Source organism: Amblyomma americanum, chromosome 10 (assembly GCF_052857255.1).
Source record: "Amblyomma americanum isolate KBUSLIRL-KWMA chromosome 10, ASM5285725v1, whole genome shotgun sequence".
In the NCBI taxonomy this organism is placed as follows: Eukaryota; Metazoa; Arthropoda; class Arachnida; order Ixodida; family Ixodidae; genus Amblyomma; species Amblyomma americanum.
In genome coordinates this window covers 150,178,291-150,198,386 of record NC_135506.1, presented here as the reverse complement: position 1 = coordinate 150,198,386, position 20,096 = coordinate 150,178,291, and positions in this window count along the sequence as shown.

Genomic DNA, 20,096 nt, shown 5'->3' with positions numbered 1-20,096 from the left:
TTGTGCCTGTCAGGTACTCGCTATTTTTCAATTGCATTTTTATAGGCATCTTTTCTGATTTTCAGTATGGCAAGAAATGATGTGGATACGATGCATCGCAGAGCACTTATGTCGGCATAATTTTGTGCCTGTCACGTAATGGCTATTCTTCAAATGCACTTTTATAGGCACCTTTTCTTACGTTCAGTATGGCAAGAAATTATGTGAATACGACGCATGGCAGAGCACTTAAGTGGGCATCCTTTTGTGCCTGTCAGGTACTGGCTATTCTTGAAATGTATTTTTATAGGCATCATTTCTGACGTTCAGTATGGCAAGAAATTATGTGGATACGACGCATGGCAGAGCACTTATGTGGGCATCTTTTTGTGCCTGTCAGGTACTGGCTATTCTTCAAATGCATTTTTAAAGGCATCTTTTATCACGTTCAGTATGGCAAGAAATGATGTGAATACGACACATGGCAGAGCACTTATGTGGGCATCCTTTTGTGCCTGTCAGGTAATGGCTATTCTTCAAATGCATAAATATAGGCATCTTTTCTGACGTTCAGTCTGGCAAGAAATGATGTAGATACGACGCATGGCAGAGCACTTATGTGGGCATCCTTTTGTGCCTGTCAGGTACTGGCTATTCTTGAAATGTATTTTTATAGGCATCTTTTCTGACGTTCAATATGGCAAGAAATGATGTGGATACGACGCTTGGCAGAGCACTTATGTGGGACTCTTTTTGTGCCTGTCAGGTACTGGCTATTCTTCAAATGCATTTTTATAGGCATCTTTTATCACGTTCAGTATGGCAAGAAATGATGTGAATACGATGCATGGCAGAGAACTTATGTGGGCATCCTTTTGTGCCTGTCAGGTACTGGCTATTCTTCAAATGCATTTTTATAGGAATCTTTTCTGACGTTCAGTATGGCAAGAAATGATGTGGATACGACGCACGGCAGAGCACTTATGTGGGCATCCTTTTGTGCCTCTCAGGTAGTGGCTATTCTTCAAATGCTTTTTTGTAGCCTTCTTTTCTGAGTTCAGTATGGCAAGAAATGATGTGGATACGACGCATGGCAGAGCACTTATGTGGGCATCCTTTTGTGTCTGTCAGGTATGGCTATTCTTCAAATGCATTTTTATAGGCATCTTTTCTGACGTTCAGTATGGCAAGAAATGATGTGGATACGACGCTTGGCAGAGCACTTATGTGGGCATCCGTTTGTGCCTGTCAGGTACTGGCTCTTCTTGAAATGTATTTTTATAGGCATCTTTTCTGACGTTCAGTATGGCAAGAATTGATGTGGATACGACTCATGGCAAAGCACTTATGTGTGCATCCCTTTCTGCCTGTCAGGTAGCGGCTATTCTTCAAATGCATTTTTGTAGCCATCTTTTCTGACGTTCAGTATGGCAAGAAATGATGTGGATACGACGCATGGCAGAGCACTTATGTGGGCATCCTTTTGTGTCTGTCAGGTAATGGCTATTCTTCAAATGCATTTTTATAGGCATCTTTTCTGACGTTCAGTATGGCAAGAAATGATGTGGATACGACGCATGGCAGAGCACTTATGTGGGCATTCTTTTGTGCCTGTCAGGTAGTGGCTTTTCTTCAAATGCATATTTATAGGCATCTTTTCTGACGTTCAGTTTGTCAAGAAATGATGTGGACACGACGCATGATCGTGCAATTATGTGGGCATCTTTTTCTGTCTGTCAGGTAGTGGCTATTTTTCAAGTGCATTTTTATATGCATCTTTTCTGAAGTTCAGTATGGCAAGAAGTGATGTGGATACGACGCATGGCAGAGCACCTATGTGGGCATCCTTTTGTGCCTGTCAGGTAGTGGCTATTCTTCAAATGCATATTTACAGGCATCTTTTCTGTCGTTCAGTATGGCAAGAAATCATGTGGATACGACGCATGGCAGAGCACTTATGTGATCATCCTTTTGTGCCTGTCAGGTACTGGCTATTCTTCAAATGTATTTTTATAGGCATCTTTTCTGACGTTCAGTATGGCAAGAAGTGATGTGGATACGACGCATTGCAGAGCACTTATGTGGGCATCCTTTTGTGCCTGTCAGGTACTGTCTATTCTTCAAATGCATTTTTATAGGCATCTTTCATGACGTTCAGTATGGCAAGAAATGATGTGGATACGATGTGTGGCAGAGAACTTATGGGGGCATCCTTTTGTGCCTGTCAGGTACTGGCTATTCTTCAAATGCATTTTTATAGGCATCTTTTCTGACGTTCAGTATGGAGAGATTTGATGTGGACACGACGCTTGGCCGTGCACTTATGTGGGCATCCTTTTGTGCCTGTCAGGTAATGGCTATTCTTCAAATGCATTTTTATAGGCATCTTTTCTGACGTTCAGTATGGCAAGAAATGATGTGGATACGACGCATGGCAGAGCACTTATGTGGGCATCCTTTTGTACCTGTCAGGTACTGGCTATTCTTGAAATGTATTTTTATAGGCATCTTTCTGACGTTCAGTATGGCAAGAAATGATGTGGATACGACGCATGGCAGAGCACTTATGTGGGCATCTTTTTGTGCCTGTCAGGTACTGGCTATTCTTCAAATGCATTTTTAGAGGCATCTTTTATGACGTTCAGTATGTCAAGAAATGATGTGAATATGATGCATGGCAGAGAACTTATGTGGGCATCCTTTTGTGCCTGAGAGGTAATGGCTATTCTTCAAATGCATTTTTGTAGCCATCTTTTCTGACGTTCAGTATGGCAAGAATTGATGTGGATACGACGCATGGCAGAGCACTTATGTGGGCATCCTTTTGTGCCTGTCAGGTAGTGGATATTCTTCAAATGCATTTTTGCAGGCATCATTTCTGACGTTCAGTATGGCAAGAAATGATGTGGATACGACCTTTTTTGCCTGGCAGGTACTGTCTATTCTTCAAATGCATTTTTATAGGCATCATTTATGACGTTTAGTATGGCAAGAATTGATGTGAATACGATGCATGGCAGAGCACTTATTTGGACATCATTTTGTGCCTGTCAGGTACTGGCTATTCTTCAAATGCATTTTTATATGCATCTTTTATGACGTTCAGTATGGCAAGAAATGATGTGGATACGACGCATGGCAGAGCACATATTTAGGCATCTTTTTGTGCCTGACAGGTACAGGCAATTCTTCAATTGCATTCTTAAAGGCAACTTTTATGATGTTCAGTATGGCAAGAAATGATGTGGATACGATGCGTGGCCGAGAACTTATGTGGGCATCCTTTTGTGCCTGTCAGGAACTGGCTTTTCTTCAAATGGATTATTATAGGCATTTTTTCAGACGTTCAGTATGGCAAGAAATGATGTGGATACGACGCATGGCACAGCACTTATGTGGGCATCCTTTTGTGCCTGTCAGGTAGTGGCTATTCTTCATATGCATTTTTACACGCATCTTTTCTGACGTTCAGTATGGCAAGAAATGATGTGGATACGACGCATGGCAGAGCACTCATGTGGGCATCCTTTTGTGCCTGTCAGGTAGTGGCTATTCTTCAAATGCATATTTATAGGCATCTTTTCTGATGTTTAGTATGGCAAGAAATGATGTGGATACGACGCATGGCAGAGCACTTAAGTGGGCATCTTTTTGTGCCTCTCAGGTAGTGCCTATTCTTCAAATGCATTCTTATAGGCATCTTTTCTGATGTTCAGAATGGCAAGAAATGATGTGGATACGACGCATGGCAGAGCACTTATGTGGGCGTCCTTTTGTGCCTGTCAGGTACTCGCTATTTTTCAATTGCATTTTTATAGGCATCTTTTCTGATTTTCAGTATGGCAAGAAATGATGTGGATACGATGCATCGCAGAGCACTTATGTCGGCATCCTTTTGTGCCTGTCACGTAATGGCTATTCTTCAAATGCACTTTTATAGGCACCTTTTCTTACGTTCAGTATGGCAAGAAATTATGTGAATACGACGCATGGCAGAGCATTTAAGTGGGCATCCTTTTGTGCCTGTCAGGTACTGGCTATTCTTGAAATGTATTTTTATAGGCATCTTTTCTGACGTTCAGTATGGCAAGAAATTATGGGGATACGACGCATGGCAGAGCACTTATGTGGGCATCTTTTTGTGCCTGTCAGGTACTGGCTATTATTCAAATGCATTTTTAAAGGCATCTTTTATCACGTTCAGTATGGCAAGAAATGATGTAGATACGACGCATGGCAGAGCACTTATGTGGGCATCCTTTTGTGCCTGTCAGGTACTGGCTATTCTTGAAATGTATTTTTATAGGCATCTTTTCTGACGTTCAATATGGCAAGAAATGATGTGGATACGACGCTTGGCAGAGCACTTATGTGGGACTCTTTTTGTGCCTGTCAGGTACTGGCTATTCTTCAAATGCATTTTTATAGGCATCTTTTATGACGTTCAGTATGGCAAGAAATGATGTGAATACGATGCATGGCAGAGAACTTATGTGGGCATCCTTTTGTGCCTGTCAGGTACTGGCTATTCTTCAAATGCATTTTTATAGGAATCTTTTCTGACGTTCAGTATGGCAAGAAATGATGTGGATACGACGCACGGCAGAGCACTTATGTGGGCATCCTTTTGTGCCTCTCAGGTAGTGGCTATTCTTCAAATGCTTTTTTGTAGCCATCTTTTCTGAGTTCAGTATGGCAAGAAATGATGTGGATACGACGCATGGCAGAGCACTTATGTGGGCATCCTTTTGTGTCTGTCAGGTATGGCTATTCTTCAAATGCATTTTTATAGGCATCTTTTCTGACGTTCAGTATGGCAAGAAATGATGTGGATACGACGCTTGGCAGAGCACTTATGTGGGCATCCGTTTGTGCCTGTCAGGTACTGGCTCTTCTTGAAATGTATTTTTATAGGCATCTTTTCTGACGTTCAGTATGGCAAGAATTGATGTGGATACGACTCATGGCAAAGCACTTATGTGTGCATCCTTTTCTGCCTGTCAGGTAGCGGCTATTCTTCAAATGCATTTTTGTAGCCATCTTTTCTGACGTTCAGTATGGCAAGAAATGATGTGGATACGACGCATGGCAGAGCACTTATGTGGGCATCCTTTTGTGTCTGTCAGGTAATGGCTATTCTTCAAATGCATTTTTATAGGCATCTTTTCTGACGTTCAGTATGGCAAGAAATGATGTGGATACGACGCATGGCAGAGCACTTATGTGGGCATTCTTTTGTGCCTGTCAGGTAGTGGCTTTTCTTCAAATGCATATTTATAGGCATCTTTTCTGACGTTCAGTTTGTCAAGAAATGATGTGGACACGACGCATGGTCGTGCAATTATGTGGGCATCTTTTTCTGTCTGTCAGGTAGTGGCTATTTTTCAAGTGCATTTTTATATGCATCTTTTCTGAAGTTCAGTATGGCAAGAAGTGATGTGGATACGACGCATGGCAGAGCACCTATGTGGGCATCCTTTTGTGCCTGTCAGGTAGTGGCTATTCTTCAAATGCATATTTACAGGCATCTTTTCTGTCGTTCAGTATGGCAAGAAATCATGTGGATACGACGCATGGCAGAGCACTTATGTGATCATCCTTTAGTGCCTGTCAGGTACTGGCTATTCTTCAAATGTATTTTTATAGGCATCTTTTCTGACGTTCAGTATGGCAAGAAGTGATGTGGATACGACGCATTGCAGAGCACTTATGTGGGCATCCTTTTGTGCCTGTCAGGTACTGTCTATTCTTCAAATGCATTTTTATAGGCATCTTTCATGACGTTCAGTATGGCAAGAAATGATGTGGATACGATGTGTGGCAGAGAACTTATGGGGGCATCCTTTTGTGCCTGTCAGGTACTGGCTATTCTTCAAATGCATTTTTATAGGCATCTTTTCTGACGTTCAGTATGGAGAGATTTGATGTGGACACGACGCTTGGCCGTGCACTTATGTGGGCATCCTTTTGTGCCTCTCAGGTAATGGCTATTCTTCAAATGCATTTTTATAGGCATCTTTTCTGACGTTCAGTATGGCAAGAAATGATGTGGATACGACGCATGGCAGAGCACTTATGTGGGCATCCTTTTGTACCTGTCAGGTACTGGCTATTCTTGAAATGTATTTTTATAGGCATCTTTCTGACGTTCAGTATGGCAAGAAATGATGTGGATACGACGCATGGCAGAGCACTTATGTGGGCATCTTTTTGTGCCTGTCAGGTACTGGCTATTCTTCAAATGCATTTTTATAGGCATCTTTTCTGATTTTCAATATGGCAAGAAATGATGTGGATACGATGCATCGCAGAGCACTTATGTCGGCATCCTTTTGTGCCTGTCACGTAATGGCTATTCTCCAAATGCATTTTTAGGCATCTTTTCTGACATTCAGTATGGAAAGAAATGATGTGGATACGACGCATGGCAGAGCACTTATGTGGGCATCCTTTTGTGCCTTTCAGGTACTGGCTATTTTTCAAAAGCATTTTATAGGCATCTTTTTTGACGTTCATTATGGCAAGAAATGATGTGGATACGACTCATGGCAGAGCACTTATGTGTGCATCCTTTTCTGCCTGTCAGGTAGCGGCAATTCTTCAAATGCATTTTTGTAGCCATCTTTTCTGACGTTCAATATTGCAAGAAATGATGTGAATACAATGCATGGCAGAGAACTTATGTGGGCATCCTTTTGTGCCTGTCAGGTACAGGCTATTCTTCAAATGCATTTTTATAGGCATCTTTTCTGACGTTCAGTATGGCAAGAAATGATGTGGATACGACGCCCGGCAGAGCACTTATGTGGGCATCCTTTTGTGCCTGTCAGGTAGTGGCTATTCTTCAAATACATTTATAGGCATCTTTTCTGACGTTCAGTTTGGCAAGAAATGATGTGGACACGACGCTTAGCCGTGCACTTATGTGGGCATCCTTTTGTGCCTGTCAGGTAATGGCTATTCTTCAAATGCATTTTTGTAGCACTCTTTTCTGACGTTCAGTATGGCAAGAAATGATGTGGATACGACGCATGGCAGAGCACTTATGTGGGCATCCTTTTGTGCCTGTCAGGTAATGGCTATTCTTCAAATGCATTTTTATAGGCATCTTTTCTGACGTTAAGTATGGCAAGAAATGATGTGGATACGACGCATGGCAGAGCACTTATGTGGGCATTTTTTGTGCCTGTCAGCTACTGGCTATTCTTCAAATGCATTTTTATAGGCATCGTTTATGACGTTAAGTATGGCAAGAAATGATGTGGATACAATGCATGGCAGAGAAGTTATGTGGGCATCCTATTGTGGCTGTCAGGCACTGGCTATTCTTCAAATGCATTTTTATAGGCATCTTTTCTGACGTTCAGTATGGCAAGAAGTGATGGGGATACGACGCATGGCAGAGCACTTATGTGGGCATCCTTTTGTGCATTTCAGGTACTGGCTATTTTTCAAAAGCATTTTAGAGGCATCTTTTTTGACGTTCATTATGGCAAGAAATGATGTGGATACGACTCATGGCAGAGCACTTATGTGTGCATCCTTTTCTGCCTGTCAGGTAGCGGCTATTCTTCAAATGCATTTTGGTAGCCATCTTTTCTGACATTCAATATTGCAAGAAATGATGTGGAAACGACGCATTGCAGAGCACATATGTGGGCATCTTTTTGTGCCTGCCAGGTACTGTCTATTCTTTAAATGCATTTTTAGAGGCATCTTTCATGACGTTCAGTATGGCAAGAAATGATGTGGATACGATGTGTGGCAGAGAACTTATGGGGGCATCCTTTTGTGCCTGTCAGGTACTGGCTATTCTTCAAATGCATTTGTATAGGCATCTTTTCTGACGTCCAGTACGGAGAGATTTGATGTGGACAATACGCTTAGCCGTGCACTTATGTGGGCATTCTTTTGCGCCTGTCAGGTAATGGCTATTCTTCAAATGCATTTTTATAGGCATCTTTTCTGACGTTCAGTATGGCAAGAAATGATGTGGATACGACGCATGGCAGAGCACTTATGTGGGCATCCTTTTGTACCTGTCAGGTACTGGCTATTCTTGAAATGCATTTTTATAGGCATCTTTTCTGACGTTCAGTATGGCAAGAAATGATGTGGATACGACGCATGGCAGAGCACTTATGTGGGCATCTTTTTGTGCCTGTCAGGTACTGGCTATTCTTCAAATGCATTTTTAAAGGCATCTTTTATGACGCTCAGTATGTCAAGAAATGATGTGAATACGATGCATGGCAGAGAACTTATGTGGGCATCCTTTTGTGCCTGTCAGGTACAGGCTATTCTTCAAATGCATTTTTATAGGCATCTTTTCTGACGTTCAGTATGGCAAGAAATGATGTGGATACGACGCACGGCAGAGCACTTATGTGGGCATCCTTTTGTGCCTGTCAGGTAGTGGCTATTCTTCAAATACATTTATAGGCATCTTTCCTGACGTTCAGTTTGGCAAGAAATGATGTGGACACGACGCTTAGCCGTGCACTTATGTGGGCATCCTTTTGTGCCTGTCAGGTAATGGCTATTCTTCAAATGCATTTTTGTAGCACTCTTTTCTGACGTTCAGTATGGCAAGAAATGATGTGGATACGACGCATGGCAGAGCACATATGTGGGCATCCTTTTGTGCCTGTCAGGTAATGGCTATTCTTCAAATGCATTTTTATAGGCATCTTTTCTGACGTTCAGTATGGCAAGAAATGATGTGGATACGACGCATGGCAGAGCACTTATGTGGGCATTTTTTGTGCCTGTCAGATTCTGGCTATTCTTCAAATGCACTTTTATAGGCATCGTTTATGACGTTAAGTATGGCAAGAAATGATGTGGATACAATGCATGGCAGAGAAGTTATGTGGGCATCCTATTGTGGCTGTCAGGCACTCGCTATTCTTCAAATGCATTTTATAGGCATCTTTTCTGACGTTCAGTATGGCAAGAAATGATGTGGATACGACGCATGGCAGAGCACTTATGTGTGCATCCTTTTGTGCCTGTCAGGTAAAGGCTATTCTTCAAATGCATTTTTATAGGCATCTTTTCTGACGTTCAGTATGGCAAGAAGTGATGGGGATACGACGCATGGCAGAGCACTTAGGTGGGCATTCTTTTGTGCCTGCCAGGTACTGGCTATTCTTCAAATGCAGTTTTATAGGCATCTTTTCTGATGTTCAGAATGGCAAGAAATGATGTGGATACGACGCATGGCCGTGCACTTAAGTGGGCATCCTTTTGTGCCTGTCAGGTAATGGCTATTCTTCAAATGCATTTTATAGGCATCTTTTCTGACGTTCAGTATGGGAAGAAATGATGTGGATACGACTTATGCCAGAGCACCTATGTGGGCATCCTTTTGTGCCTGTCAGGTAGTGGCTATTCTTCAAATGCATATTTACAGGCATCTTTTCTGTCGTTCAGTATGGCAAGAAATCATGTGGATACGACGCATGGCAGAGCACTTATGTGGGCATCCTTTTGTGCCTGTCAGGCACTGGCTATTCTTCAAATGTATTTTTATAGGCATCTTTTCTGACGTTCAGTATGGCAAGAAGTGATGTGGATACGACGCATGGCAGAGCACTTATGTGGGCATCCTTTTGTGCCTGTCAGGTATTGGCTATTCTTCAAATGCATATTTATAGGCATCTTTTCTGTCGTTCAGTATGGCAAGAAATTATGTGGATACGACGCATGGCAGAGCACTTATGTGGGCCTCCTTTTGTGCCTGTCAGGTACTGGCTATTCTTCAAATGTATTTTTATAGGCATCTTTTCTGACGTTCAGTATGGCAAGAAATGATGTGGATACGACGCATGGCAGAGCACATATTTAGGCATCTTTTTGTGCCTGACAGGTAATGGCTATTCTTCAAATGCATTTTTATAGGCATCTTTTCTGACGTTCAGTATGGCAAGAAATGATGTGGATACGAGGTGTGGCAGAGAACTTATGGGGGCATCCTTTTGTGCCTCTCAGGTACTGGCTATTCTTCAAATGCATTTATAGGCATCTTTTCTGACGTTCAGTACGGCAAGAAGTGATGGGGATACGACGCATGGCAGAGCACTTAGGTGGGCATTCTTTTGTGCCTGCCAGGTACTGGCTATTCTTCAAATACATTTTTATAGGCATCTTTTCTGACGTTCAGTTTGGCAAGAAATGATGTGGACACGACGCATGGCCGTGCAATTATGTGGGCATCCTTTTCTGTCTGTCAGGTCGTGGCTATTTTTCAAATGCATTTTTATAGGCATCTTTCATGACGTTCAGTATGGCAAGAAATGATGTGGATACGGCGCATGGCAGAGCACTTATGTGGGCATCCTTTCGTGCCTGTCAGGTACTGGCTATTTTTCAAATGTATTTGTATAGGCATCTTTTTTGACGTTCACTATGGCAAGAAGTGATGTGGATACGACGCATGGCAGAGCACTTATGCGGGCATCCTTTTGTGCCTGCAGGTACTGGCTATTTTTAAAATGCAGTTTTATAGGCATCTTTTCTGACGTTCAGTATGGCAAGAAATGATTTGGACACGACGCATGGCCGTGCACTTATGTGGGCATCCTTTTGTGCCTGTCATTTATTCGCTATTCTCCAAATGCCATTTTTTAGGCATCTTTTCTGACATTCAGTATGGAAAGAAATGATGTGGATACGACGCATGGCAGATCACTTATGTGGGCATTCTTTTGTGCCTTTCAGGTACTGGCTATTCTTCAAAAGCATTTTATAGGCATCTTTTCTGACGTTCATTATGGCAAGAAATGATGTGGATACGACTCATGGCAGAGCACTTATGTGTGCATCCTTTTCTGCCTGTCAGGTAGCGGCTATTCTTCAAAGGCATTTTTGTAGCCATCTTTTCTGACGTTCAATATTGCAAGAAATGATGTGGAAACGACGCATGGCAGAGCACATATATGGGCATCTTTTTGTGCCTGCCAGGTACTGTCTATTCTTTAAATGCATTTTTAGAGGCATCTTTCATGACGTTCAGTATGGCAAGAAATGATGTGGATACGATGTGTGGCAGAGAACTTATGGGGGCATCCTTTTGTGCCTCTCAGGTACTGGCTATTCTTCAAATGCATTTTTATAGGCATCTTTTCTGATGTTCAGTATGGAGAGATTTGATGTGGACACGACGCTTGGCCGTGCACTTATGTGGGCATCCTTTTGTGCCTGTCAGGTAATGGCTATTCTTCAGATGCATTTTTATAGGCATCTTTTCTGACGTTCAGTATGGCAAGAAATGATGTGGATACGACGCATGGCAGAGCACTTATGTGGGCATCCTTTTGTACCTGTCAGGTACTGGCTATTCTTGAAATGTATTTTTATAGGCATCTTTTCTGACGTTCAGTATGGCAAGAAATGATGTGGATACGACGCATGGCAGAGCACTTATGTGGGCATCTTTTTGTGCCTGTCAGGTACTGGCTATTCTTCAAATGCATTTTTATAGGCATCTTTTCTGACGTTCAGTATGGCAAGAAATGATGTGGATACGACGCACGGCAGAGCACTTATGTGGGCATCCTTTTGTGCCTGTCAGGTAGTGGCTATTCTTCAAATACATTTATAGGCATCTTATCTGACGTTCAGTTTGGCAAGAAAGGATGTGGACACGACGCTTAGCCGTGCACTTTTGTGGGCATCCTTTTGTGCCTGAGAGGTAATGGCTATTCTTCAAATGCATTTTTGTAGCCATCTTTTCTGACGTTCAGTATGGCAAGAAATGATGTGGAAACGACGCATGGCAGAGCACATATATGGGCATCTTTTTGTGCCTGCCAGGTACTGTCTATTCTTTAAATGCATTTTTAGAGGCATCTTTCATGACGTTCAGTATGGCAAGAAATGATGTGGATACGATGTGTGGCAGAGCACTTATGTGGGCATCCTTTTTTGCCTGTCAGGTAATGGCTATTCTTCAAATGCATTTTTATAGGCATCTTTTCTGACGTTCAGTATGGCAAGAAATGATGTGGATACGACGCGTGGCAGAGCACTTATGTGGGCATTTTTTGTGCCTGTCAGGTACTGGCTATTCTTCAAATGCATTTTTATAGGCATCGTTTATGACGTTCAGAATGGCAAGAAATGGTGTGGATAAGATGCATGGAAGAGAAGTTATGTGGGCATCCTATTGTGCCTGTCAGGTACTGGCTATTCTTCAAAAGCATTTTGAAAGGCATCTTTTATCACGTTCAGTATGGCAAGAAAGGATGTGAATACGATGCATGGCAGAGAACTTATGTGGGCATCCTTTTGTGCCTGTCAGGTACTGGCTATTCTTCAAATGCATTTTTATAGGCATCTTTTCTGACGTTCAGTATGGCAAGAAATAATGTGTATACGACGCACGGCACAGCACTTATGTGGGCATCCTTTTATGCCTGTCAGGTAGAGGCTATTTTTCAAATGCATTTTTATAGGCATCTTTCATGACGTTCAGTATGGCAAGAAATGATGTGGATACGACGCATGGCAGAGCACTTATGTGGGCATCCTTATGTGCCTGCCAGGTATTGGCTATTTTTCAAATGCAGTTTTATAGGCATCTTTTCTGACGTTCAGTATGGCAAGAAATGATTTGGACACGACGCATGGCCGTGCACTTATGTGGGCATCCTTTTGTGCCTGTCATTTATTCGCTATTCTCCAAATGCACTTTTTTAGGCATCTTTTCTGACATTCAGTATTTAAAGAAATGATGTGGATACGACGCATGGCAGAGCACTTATGTGGGCATCCTTTTGTGCCTTTCAGGTACTGGCTATTCTTCAAAAGCATTTTATAGGCATCTTTTTTGACGTTCATTATGGCAAGAAATGATGTGGATACGACTCATGGCAGAGCACTTATGTGTGCATCCTTTTCTGTCTGTCAGGTAGCGGCTATTCTTCAAATGCATTTTTGTAGCCATCTTTTGTGACGTTCAATATTGCAAGAAATGATGTGGAAACGACGCATTGCAGAGCACATATGTGGGCATCTCTTTGTGCCTGCCAGGTACTGTCTATTCCTTAAATGCATTTTTAGAGGCATCTTTCATGACGTTCAGTATGGGAAGAAATGATGTGGATACGACGCATGGCAGAGCACTTATGTGGGCATCCTTATGTGCCTGCCAGGTATTGGCTATTTTTAAAATGCAGTTTTATAGGCATCTTTTCTGACGTTCAGTATGGCAAGAAATGATTTGGACACGACGCATGGCCGTGCACTTATGTGGGCATCCTTTTGTGCCTGTCATTTATTCGCTATTCTCCAAATGCCATTTTTTAGGCATCTTTTCTGACATTCAGTATGGAAAGAAATGATGTGGATACGACGCATGGCAGATCACTTATGTGGGCATTCTTTTGTGCCTTTCAGGTACTGGCTATTCTTCAAAAGCATTTTATAGGCATCTTTTCTGACGTTCATTATGGCAAGAAATGATGTGGATACGACTCATGGCAGAGCACTTATGTGTGCATCCTTTTCTGCCTGTCAGGTAGCGGCTATTCTTCAAATGCATTTTTGTAGCCATCTTTTCTGACGTTCAATATTGCAAGAAATGATGTGGAAACGACGCATGGCAGAGCACATATATGGGCATCTTTTTGTGCCTGCCAGGTACTGTCTATTCTTTAAATGCATTTTTCGAGGCATCTTTCATGACGTTCAGTATGGCAAGAAATGATGTGGATACGATGTGTGGCAGAGAACTTATGGGGGCATCCTTTTGTGCCTCTCAGGTACTGGCTATTCTTCAAATGCATTTTTATAGGCATCTTTTCTGATGTTCAGTATGGAGAGATTTGATGTGGACACGACGCTTGGCCGTGCACTTATGTGGGCATCCTTTTGTGCCTGTCAGGTAATGGCTATTCTTCAGATGCATTTTTATAGGCATCTTTTCTGACGTTCAGTATGGCAAGAAATGATGTGGATACGACGCATGGCAGAGCACTTATGTGGGCATCCTTTTGTACCTGTCAGGTACTGGCTATTCTTGAAATGTATTTTTATAGGCATCTTTTCTGACGTTCAGTATGGCAAGAAATGATGTGGATACGACGCATGGCAGAGCACTTATGTGGGCATCTTTTTGTGCCTGTCAGGTACTGGCTATTCTTCAAATGCATTTTTATAGGCATCTTTTCTGACGTTCAGTATGGCAAGAAATGATGTGGATACGACGCACGGCAGAGCACTTATGTGGGCATCCTTTTGTGCCTGTCAGGTAGTGGCTATTCTTCAAATACATCTATAGGCATCTTATCTGACGTTCAGTTTGGCAAGAAAGGATGTGGACACGACGCTTAGCCGTGCACTTTTGTGGGCATCCTTTTGTGCCTGAGAGGTAATGGCTATTCTTCAAATGCATTTTTGTAGCCATCTTTTCTGACGTTCAGTATGGCAAGAAATGATGTGGAAACGACGCATGGCAGAGCACATATATGGGCATCTTTTTGTGCCTGCCAGGTACTGTCTATTCTTTAAATGCATTTTTAGAGGCATCTTTCATGACGTTCAGTATGGCAAGAAATGATGTGGATACGATGTGTGGCAGAGCACTTATGTGGGCATCCTTTTTTGCCTGTCAGGTAATGGCTATTCTTCAAATGCATTTTTATAGGCATCTTTTCTGACGTTCAGTATGGCAAGAAATGATGTGGATACGACGCGTGGCAGAGCACTTATGTGGGCATTTTTTGTGCCTGTCAGGTACTGGCTATTCTTCAAATGCATTTTTATAGGCATCGTTTATGACGTTCAGAATGGCAAGAAATGGTGTGGATAAGATGCATGGAAGAGAAGTTATGTGGGCATCCTATTGTGGCTGTCAGGCACTGGCTATTCTTCAAATGCATTTTATAGGCATCTTTTCTGACGTCCAGTATTGCAAGAAATGATGTGGATACGACGCATGGCAGAGCACTTATGTGGGCATCCTTTTGTGCCTGTCAGGTAATGGCTATTCTTCAAATGCATTTTTATAGGCATCTTTTCTGACGTTCAGTATGGCAAGAAATGATGTGGATACGGCAGAGCACTTATGTGGGCATCTTTTTGTGCCTGTCAGGTACTGGCTATTCATCAAAAGCATTTTGAAAGGCATCTTTTATCACGTTCAGTATGGCAAGAAAGGATGTGAATACGATGCATGGCAGAGAACTTATGTGGGCATCCTTTTGTGCCTGTCAGGTACTGGCTATTCTTCAAATGCATTTTTATAGGCATCTTTTCTGACGTTCAGTATGGCAAGAAATAATGTGTATACGACGCACGGCACAGCACTTATGTGGGCATCCTTTTATGCCTGTCAGGTAGAGGCTATTTTTCAAATGCATTTTATAGGCATCTTTCATGACGTTCAGTATGGCAAGAAATGATGTGGATACGACGCATGGCAGAGCACTTATGTGGGCGTCCTTATGTGCCTGCCAGGTATTGGCTATTTTTCAAATGCAGTTTTATAGGCATCTTTTCTGACGTTCAGTATGGCAAGAAATGATTTGGACACGACGCATGGCAGAGCACTTATGTGGGCATCCTTTTGTGCCTTTCAGGTACTGGCTATTCTTCAAAAGCATTTTATAGGCATCTTTTCTGACGTTCAGTATGGCAAGAAATGATGTGGATACGACGCACGGCAGAGCACTTATGTGGGCATCCTTTTGTGCCTGTCAGGTAGTGGCTATTCTTCAAATACATTTATAGGCATCTTATCTGACGTTCAGTTTGGCAAGAAAGGATGTGGACACGACGCTTAGCCGTGCACTTTTGTGGGCATCCTTTTGTGCCTGAGAGGTAATGGCTATTCTTCAAATGCATTTTTGTAGCCATCTTTTCTGACGTTCAGTATGGCAAGAAATGATGTGGAAACGACGCATGGCAGAGCACATATATGGGCATCTTTTTGTGCCTGCCAGGTACTGTCTATTCTTTAAATGCATTTTTAGAGGCATCTTTCATGACGTTCAGTATGGCAAGAAATGATGTGGATACGATGTGTGGCAGAGCACTTATGTGGGCATCCTTTTTTGCCTGTCAGGTAATGGCTATTCTTCAAATGCATTTTTATAGGCATCTTTTCTGACGTTCAGTATGGCAAGAAATGATGTGGATACGACGCGTGGCAGAGCACTTATGTGGGCATTTTTTGTGCCTGTCAGGTACTGGCTATTCTTCAAATGCATTTTTATAGGCATCGTTTATGACGTTCAGAATGGCAAGAAATGGTGTGGATAAGATGCATGGAAGAGAAGTTATGTGGGCATCCTATTGTGCCTGTCAGGTACTGGCTATTCTTCAAAAGCATTTTGAAAGGCATCTTTTATCACGTTCAGTATGGCAAGAAAGGATGTGAATACGATGCATGGCAGAGAACTTATGTGGGCATCCTTTTGTGCCTGTCAGGTACTGGCTATTCTTCAAATGCATTTTTATAGGCATCTTTTCTGACGTTCAGTATGGCAAGAAATAATGTGTATACGACGCACGGCACAGCACTTATGTGGGCATCCTTTTATGCCTGTCAGGTAGAGGCTATTTTTCAAATGCATTTTTATAGGCATCTTTCATGACGTTCAGTATGGCAAGAAATGATGTGGATACGACGCATGGCAGAGCACTTATGTGGGCATCCTTATGTGCCTGCCAGGTATTGGCTATTTTTCAAATGCAGTTTTATAGGCATCTTTTCTGACGTTCAGTATGGCAAGAAATGATTTGGACACGACGCATGGCCGTGCACTTATGTGGGCATCCTTTTGTGCCTGTCATTTATTCGCTATTCTCCAAATGCACTTTTTTAGGCATCTTTTCTGACATTCAGTATTTAAAGAAATGATGTGGATACGACGCATGGCAGAGCACTTATGTGGGCATCCTTTTGTGCCTTTCAGGTACTGGCTATTCTTCAAAAGCATTTTATAGGCATCTTTTTTGACGTTCATTATGGCAAGAAATGATGTGGATACGACTCATGGCAGAGCACTTATGTGTGCATCCTTTTCTGTCTGTCAGGTAGCGGCTATTCTTCAAATGCATTTTTGTAGCCATCTTTTGTGACGTTCAATATTGCAAGAAATGATGTGGAAACGACGCATTGCAGAGCACATATGTGGGCATCTCTTTGTGCCTGCCAGGTACTGTCTATTCCTTAAATGCATTTTTAGAGGCATCTTTCATGACGTTCAGTATGGGAAGAAATGATGTGGATACGACGCATGGCAGAGCACTTATGTGGGCATCCTTATGTGCCTGCCAGGTATTGGCTATTTTTAAAATGCAGTTTTATAGGCATCTTTTCTGACGTTCAGTATGGCAAGAAATGATTTGGACACGACGCATGGCCGTGCACTTATGTGGGCATCCTTTTGTGCCTGTCATTTATTCGCTATTCTCCAAATGCCATTTTTTAGGCATCTTTTCTGACATTCAGTATGGAAAGAAATGATGTGGATACGACGCATGGCAGATCACTTATGTGGGCATTCTTTTGTGCCTTTCAGGTACTGGCTATTCTTCAAAAGCATTTTATAGGCATCTTTTCTGACGTTCATTATGGCAAGAAATGATGTGGATACGACTCATGGCAGAGCACTTATGTGTGCATCCTTTTCTGCCTGTCAGGTAGCGGCTATTCTTCAAATGCATTTTTGTAGCCATCTTTTCTGACGTTCAATATTGCAAGAAATGATGTGGAAACGACGCATGGCAGAGCACATATATGGGCATCTTTTTGTGCCTGCCAGGTACTGTCTATTCTTTAAATGCATTTTTCGAGGCATCTTTCATGACGTTCAGTATGGCAAGAAATGATGTGGATACGATGTGTGGCAGAGAACTTATGGGGGCATCCTTTTGTGCCTCTCAGGTACTGGCTATTCTTCAAATGCATTTTTATAGGCATCTTTTCTGATGTTCAGTATGGAGAGATTTGATGTGGACACGACGCTTGGCCGTGCACTTATGTGGGCATCCTTTTGTGCCTGTCAGGTAATGGCTATTCTTCAGATGCATTTTTATAGGCATCTTTTCTGACGTTCAGTATGGCAAGAAATGATGTGGATACGACGCATGGCAGAGCACTTATGTGGGCATCCTTTTGTACCTGTCAGGTACTGGCTATTCTTGAAATGTATTTTTATAGGCATCTTTTCTGACGTTCAGTATGGCAAGAAATGATGTGGATACGACGCATGGCAGAGCACTTATGTGGGCATCTTTTTGTGCCTGTCAGGTACTGGCTATTCTTCAAATGCATTTTTATAGGCATCTTTTCTGACGTTCAGTATGGCAAGAAATGATGTGGATACGACGCACGGCAGAGCACTTATGTGGGCATCCTTTTGTGCCTGTCAGGTAGTGGCTATTCTTCAAATACATCTATAGGCATCTTATCTGACGTTCAGTTTGGCAAGAAAGGATGTGGACACGACGCTTAGCCGTGCACTTTTGTGGGCATCCTTTTGTGCCTGAGAGGTAATGGCTATTCTTCAAATGCATTTTTGTAGCCATCTTTTCTGACGTTCAGTATGGCAAGAAATGATGTGGAAACGACGCATGGCAGAGCACATATATGGGCATCTTTTTGTGCCTGCCAGGTACTGTCTATTCTTTAAATGCATTTTTAGAGGCATCTTTCATGACGTTCAGTATGGCAAGAAATGATGTGGATACGATGTGTGGCAGAGCACTTATGTGGGCATCCTTTTTTGCCTGTCAGGTAATGGCTATTCTTCAAATGCATTTTTATAGGCATCTTTTCTGACGTTCAGTATGGCAAGAAATGATGTGGATACGACGCGTGGCAGAGCACTTATGTGGGCATTTTTTGTGCCTGTCAGGTACTGGCTATTCTTCAAATGCATTTTTATAGGCATCGTTTATGACGTTCAGAATGGCAAGAAATGGTGTGGATAAGATGCATGGAAGAGAAGTTATGTGGGCATCCTATTGTGGCTGTCAGGCACTGGCTATTCTTCAAATGCATTTTATAGGCATCTTTTCTGACGTCCAGTATTGCAAGAAATGATGTGGATACGACGCATGGCAGAGCACTTATGTGGGCATCCTTTTGTGCCTGTCAGGTAATGGCTATTCTTCAAATGCATTTTTATAGGCATCTTTTCTGACGTTCAGTATGGCAAGAAATGATGTGGATACGGCAGAGCACTTATGTGGGCATCTTTTTGTGCCTGTCAGGTACTGGCTATTCATCAAAAGCATTTTGAAAGGCATCTTTTATCACGTTCAGTATGGCAAGAAAGGATGTGAATACGATGCATGGCAGAGAACTTATGTGGGCATCCTTTTGTGCCTGTCAGGTACTGGCTATTCTTCAAATGCATTTTTATAGGCATCTTTTCTGACGTTCAGTATGGCAAGAAATAATGTGTATACGACGCACGGCACAGCACTTATGTGGGCATCCTTTTATGCCTGTCAGGTAGAGGCTATTTTTCAAATGCATTTTATAGGCATCTTTCATGACGTTCAGTATGGCAAGAAATGATGTGGATACGACGCATGGCAGAGCACTTATGTGGGCGTCCTTATGTGCCTGCCAGGTATTGGCTATTTTTCAAATGCAGTTTTATAGGCATCTTTTCTGACGTTCAGTATGGCAAGAAATGATTTGGACACGACGCATGGCAGAGCACTTATGTGGGCATCCTTTTGTGCCTTTCAGGTACTGGCTATTCTTCAAAAGCATTTTATAGGCATCTTTTTTGACGTTCATTATGGCAAGAAATGATGTGGATACGACTCATGGCAGAGCACTTATGTGTGCATCCTTTTGTGCCTGTCAGGTAATGGCTATTCTTCAAATGCATTTTTGTAGCCATCTTTTGTGACGTTCAATATTGCAAGAAATGATGTGGAAACGACGCATTGCAGAGCACATATGTGGGCATCTCTTTGTGCCTGCCAGGTACTGTCTATTCCTTAAATGCATTTTTAGAGGCATCTTTCATGACGTTCAGTATGGCAAGAAATGATGTGGATACGACGCATGGCAGAGCACTTATGTGGGCATCTTTTTGTGCCTGTCAGGTACTGGCTATTCTTCAAATGCATATTTATAGGCATCT